The following is a 6,000-nucleotide window of genomic DNA, read 5'->3' as shown; positions in this document are numbered from 1 at the left end:
AGATATACACATATTTTTTAATTTAGTTGAATTTGTAAAAATTGTTTGCTAAAACGAATGTTTGTTTGTTTATATTAAACTTTGCACTAACAAAATGCAGAAAAAGTTGCAATCAATCAAATTGAGCGAAAAATTAAGGCTCCAGTGAACTGTGAACACTAAATACCAGTTTTGAACCAATGTGCGATGTGCCTGCAGTCAGAAAAAAGGTCAGCAAAATATATTTCCCTCAACACAGGATTTGATTATATAGTAGTTCCATCATTTGGTCATAGTTACCAAATCTTATGTTGAGAGATATGTTTTTAGGATTTTCTCTGGATGTGGTGTAAAGAAGTTTGTCAACCAACCAAATTCCCAAATTCTCAGCCATATTAAGGGAAGTGCCCAAATTTGGTGCGAAGGATTTGATTCCTGAAAGTATGCTTGCTGGGCTAAACGAGTCACATACGGCCAAACACAAATACCCGCCGCCAATTTTTGATGCATTCCACATCGGTTAGCGCGTTGACGAGCCGTGCAAATTGTGCACGTTACATTTGATGTGGTTGTCGCTGCTGCTACTGCTGCTGCTGTCGTTGCCGGTATTGTTATGGCTTTTATTGCTACTTAGTTTGTTGTTGTGGTTGCTGCCTGCATACACATAAACATGTACGTTGTTGTTCCTCTAACTTGATTGCCTGATACTAAAAATAAAATTATAATAGCTTTAGTAGTAATATATACAATATTAGAGCCGCAGCAGCGCTGAGCCACAGTTGCCATAGACGTGGTTGGTCGGTTGATTGGTGGTAAAGTGCCGCATTTGTCGTTGACATTAGTGCCTTGTTGGCTGTGTGAAATATACCAATACATACATTCTATACTGTACATATATGTATGTACACTCGCAAATGCATCCCAAGAAACACCAAAAAAATTTTCTCCAACCTTGGAGAAATTCGTGGTACCTAAATTGACTGGAAGTTGAGATGAACTAGAGAAAAACCAATTTTCTCCAACATGGCAGCACTGCTTTTAATATACAAAAATATGCAAGTGGCAGCGTTGGCAAAACATATGCATTCGAAAGTATAAAATCGACCCGTAGATACGTAAAAAGTGATAGAGAAACGAATTTTTAATTATCAACTGAAAAACTAAAGCTATATAAAGAGGAAAATTACCAACAAAATAAAGTAAATAATGTCTTCAAAGAAAATAAAAAGCGAAGTGAATCTAGTGTTTGACTTACTGTCGGACTGTAGACGCGCTGAAGTGAATTATCGTAATACGATATTGATTAAGTACATATTATAAAATCAGTAAAAAATAAAAATAAAAATTTAAATTTATATATCGGCACCTGAGGGGAAGATCGACCTTTCTCGGCAGCCAGTTCGAAAACGCCCTATCCCAGAAAAAAATTTCAAGAACGCCTTTCTTCCGAATTTGATTGAAGAATGCCCTATTTTAGAAGTTTATTAAAAAATTCCTTATCTCCGAATTTGGTTGAAGAGCGTCCTATCTCAGCTAAAAATACATTGAAAATGTACTGGAATAGGGCGCTTTTGAATCGGCAGCTGAGATAGCGTGTCCTTCAACCAAATTCTGAGATAGGATGTTTTGAAATAAAATTCTGAAATAGGGCGTTCTTCAAAAGTTTTTTTAAAACAGAGCGTTTTTGAACTGGTAACGATATCGTTTCAATCAAAAAGGTATACATTATTTTACTATTGTTTCAGTATTTCAGCGATATGTTTGCGACCAATTGAAGTTCAAGCTGAGAACTAGCTTTTTCTCAACATACAAAGAAAAATGCCCTTTATGTTGAGAACGCTATGATACTCCACTTGAGGTGAACGTAAACCTAAATGTTTATTGGGCATGGTGTAAAGCTGTTAAGGTTGCCAACACACAAAGTTTTTTTATTATTGGCACTCAGCGTGCAGCTAAACGTTAAATGGCACTATTTTTATGCTACGCCTTATTGTTGTTGCTGCTGCTGTTGTGATTGTTGCAGCGATTATTTTGTTTTTTATATTTTGCGCTTTGGGCAATCTTTATGTTTGTTGCTCATAACACCATCGATACAAATACAAATACAAATACAAATAGTAAAAGTAATATCAATTGTAATAACAATATGTAGCAGCAATAACAGTAATGCATAAATAGCTGGCGATCAACTACTAAACAGAATGAATCAAAACGCAAAAGCGTACGAGTAGCAGCGGAGAGCAGCAGAAAAAATAGTAAACATCGAAAATCTAATACTAAAGCATATAAACACGTACGTCAATTTAGTGTAGTCTGATGGCTGTGCTTGCGAAAAGTAGCAAACATACATACACATATGAATATGTACATACACACAATCACTGTTTTGCAACACCCTCAGATATGTAGCACGAATAAACTGCGTATATGACTCCTTAGATTTTATTATTTTTTTTTTTGTCGTTTTGCTAAGGCGTCAATTGCTGTTGATCGAATATTGTTTAAGCTGAAATCAATAAGAAAATTGGTACTTCAGTCGAAATAGTAAAACAATGAAAAAGAAGTGATGCTAGGGTAAGAGGTCTTAGCCCTAAAGCGTTTAGCCTTTTAGTTTGTAGTGGAATGGTAAACTGTAAGGTCCATTCATATGCAGATGTTATCACTTCACTTCACTTCACTTCCAATCTGTGGCAAAGTATACAGACGCAACTAAAAATACACTGAAGATGTTTGGTTATGTCTTATCCTCCACTCTGTGGATTTAAACCTTTCCTAATGTTTTGGCGAGTTCAGGGCTCGGAACAAGATTAGAAAATGGACATCTAGTTAAATTTTTTTTTGTATCGGTGATGTGTGCGATAAGTGTGGGGCGAATTCTAACAATCCTAACCGATTCCCGACGGTCCTTCTTCTTTTTCATGCTTGGCGCTGTAATCACCTAAGCGACCTTGGCCAAGCCCAGCAAAGCGTTCGAGTCGTTTCTCTTCAGTTAATCGGAAATGCCAGGTGAATCCAAATCCTATTCCGCCTGATATTTTTAGCGTAGGGAAGGCCTTTCTCGTCCTCTGCTACTGTTAGCGGGATCCGCTGAATCTGATGAGTGACTTATGGAGTGTGATGGTCGTTTGACGATGGAAGACTTAGATTTTCAAGCGCTTCCTCAGTCCAAAGCAGCATTTGTTATTTTTAGAATTTTTTTTATTTGCTTTTTATATCTTTTGGAGTATTTTTTGGCCATTTTGAATTGTCGTGAGTACAGCTTTCGCATAAACCAATATTGTTAATATTTTTTTGTGTTCTAAGGAAAAGGATACTTGTTGACTCATCGTGCAGAGTTTTGAATACAGAATATTGAACTATATTAATTTTGTATACAACTCTGAACAGATTACAAAAGCCTATTCAGAAAAAAATACTCAAGGAGGAACATTTTATTGGATCGAATCCGTATCGGAGAAGAAAATACAGAATTGACCAGCTCAGGAACAATTTATCACAAGAGAATATTTTCGAATGCTTTTTTATACATTTCTATTGTCGTAGCGAATGGTGTAAGCGAATACCTACTTCTGGTTTTAGAATTTAAAGATATGAATCATCATATGCCAGTTATGTGTTGGTTTAGTGAAGGGTATTCCTAATCGAAAGTCTTGGCAGATATGCATCATAAAAAAATTCAGCCAATGTTGTCAATATACTTATAAAAATTTGCGAAGAGGTACTGTCGATTGTATTCGTAGAAAATGTACCCAACTCTTACTTAACTAGGCCACATATACAACCGAGTTTTGGCGTCAATGATATGTACCTCGTTGAGTCTAAATAAATTAAGTAATTCTAACTCTCAATTAAATATATAGCAGACTCTAATCTATGAAAGCATTGCTCTTGTGTATTGAGTTTATAGAATTTAAGAAATGTAGTTAGAAAAAACATCGTACTCTCTTTTCAATTCTCTGACCTTAACTGTAAAATATACGAAACTCATTGCATACTCAATATTATATAGCAATAGCTTTCTAGGCAGCTTTGAAATGTGTCACGTTGAAGCAATAAAAAAAAACTTGTAACATTTGCTGGTAGATACTCGCATAAAAACGAAACTAAATAAATTTTGCTCACAATGGTTATTAATCAATTGCGCATATGAAAAAATTGTAACTAAAAAAATTAACTACATTTTATTACACATTTTTATGCAACAAATTATTACTCCACATTTTTATTGCATACTTGTACATTTTTGAGTTTAATAGCTTTTCTTGTGTTTCTTGTGTACACCAATTAACCTTGTCATTTACCTTCAATACAAAGTAAACATTGTAAAACGTATCAAATCTCTTAACTTAAATCAGTGCAAATGCTTAGTAGCTGGAGACTAACTAATTCAAGACTTTGAACTCGATTTAATCACTACTCATTGCTCAGCTCTTTCGTTTGATACATAGGAATATCAATGTTAGCAGGCCACAATGTTAAGCAAAAGTGCTTGAAACCAGTTTATTAGCAGCAATGGACAAGGTTGACCACATGCTATGACAATTTTCATTTAAACATATGTTTACATACATATGTACGTATTAATGAAGGTTTATAAAAGACACTGGTAGCTTTGCGACATCCTTTTGCTAAATAACCATTACAATAACAAAATTTCAATGCAAGGAAAAAATAAAATTAATTAATAGGGATTACACATTAAAAACGAACAAACTGACTGATGCTCACCAAATAAGATCTCCAAGAAAAAAGTCATTTAAAATGAATCTCTATTGAATGCGATTTGCAATCTGACTAGAGATAATCCAATTATTTTACTCAACGCTTATAGGAAAGGTTAGGTGACCTTAGGAAGGAGTGTACGAATGACTCGTACTTCCACTCGGAGGAAGACTTCCACACAGTGGACCAGGCACATCTTTCTAGCCGAAGTTATTCCATGTTGTCAGTATAGCATCTACGTGATCCCAAATGTTTCAGACGCCTTGCCTGAAGAGCTACGCATTGACATAGGAAGTGGTATCGAGTCCTCTAATTTCTCATCCCGACAGCTTCTGCCGAGGGAGCATGTTAGCTTGCGCCATCGAAGGCCCTGTGATGACGCCGGTATTGCAGTTTTGTTCAGCGTCAATAATTCTTCAGTACCACTGTTATTGAGTGTCGGGCATAATGATGTTGGGATCTCATAGACGTCGCGATTAATCCATAAGTCATCAGTTACGGCTATGGTATATTCTCATACTCAACCCGAGCTAGGCTTTGGAAGCATGTTGATTTTCACACAAAGGATTGACCTTTAAATAATTACGTATCCCTGATGTGGAAATCAAATATTTTTCTAAAGTTTTGATTAGAAAGGAACTGAGGCTCATTGGTCTATACATAAGTTTTTCCCCGGGTGTGAATAAAATATTAATCTCTTCCACCATTACGGTACATGGTGGTACGAAACTTTCATGCATTATTCTAATTAATAGCGATTGTACCTGTACTATGATGTAATATAAATGGGCAAATGCCACATACACCAGGAGATTTGTGTGTAATAAACTTTGCAATAAAAGTAAATGTCATTAGTTTTTTGAGATATCCACACTGGTAAAAGCGCTTTGAAGGAAGTGACTGACTAAAGAAGCACAAGTTAAACTTATGGAATTTATCAATTTATTTGCATTAATTGATCCATAAAAGTTAAACTGAAATAATTACTCTGAAAGCATCACTTAGTCAATCTAAGTCTTACTCAATCCAATTAATTATTTATTGCAAATGTAATTTTAATGCACTTTTTTTTTCTTTTTCCAGTGTCGAAGCAATAAAGTAAAGAAATGTAAGTATATAAGTAATTAGCGACTACATATTATTTTTTTCTTAGGGTGACAATTAAGTTAAGTAAAAAGGCTTTAGTTATTTAACTTTAAAACTATAAACTTTACCGTAAGAGCTACGCACAGGGCCGGTCACAGCTGTCCAAGCGCCCCAGGTAGTACAAGCCCTGGGTTAAAGCGATCGGGGATTTGA

General features: G+C 35.3%; 1 protein-coding gene across 3 annotated transcripts in view; it reads left to right on the top strand.

Moving 5' to 3' along the window:
• The window catches only part of LOC118745146 (fatty acyl-CoA reductase wat), a gene marked incomplete at its 3' end in the record, with an annotated part of 160,569 nt that overhangs the window by 84,823 nt on the left and 69,746 nt on the right, over nucleotides 1–6,000 (top strand). For all 3 annotated transcript variants that reach the window (XM_036478688.1, XM_036478676.1, XM_036478681.1), the window contains 1 exon segment: nucleotides 5,785–5,809.

This window comes from Rhagoletis pomonella, unplaced genomic scaffold (genome assembly GCF_013731165.1).
Source record: "Rhagoletis pomonella isolate Grant_MI unplaced genomic scaffold, Rhpom_1.0 Rhpom_scaffold_00001, whole genome shotgun sequence".
NCBI lineage: Eukaryota > Metazoa > Arthropoda > Insecta > Diptera > Tephritidae > Rhagoletis > Rhagoletis pomonella.
The sequence above is the reverse complement of the archived record's forward strand: the minus strand, read 5'-3'. Positions and strand labels throughout refer to the sequence as shown.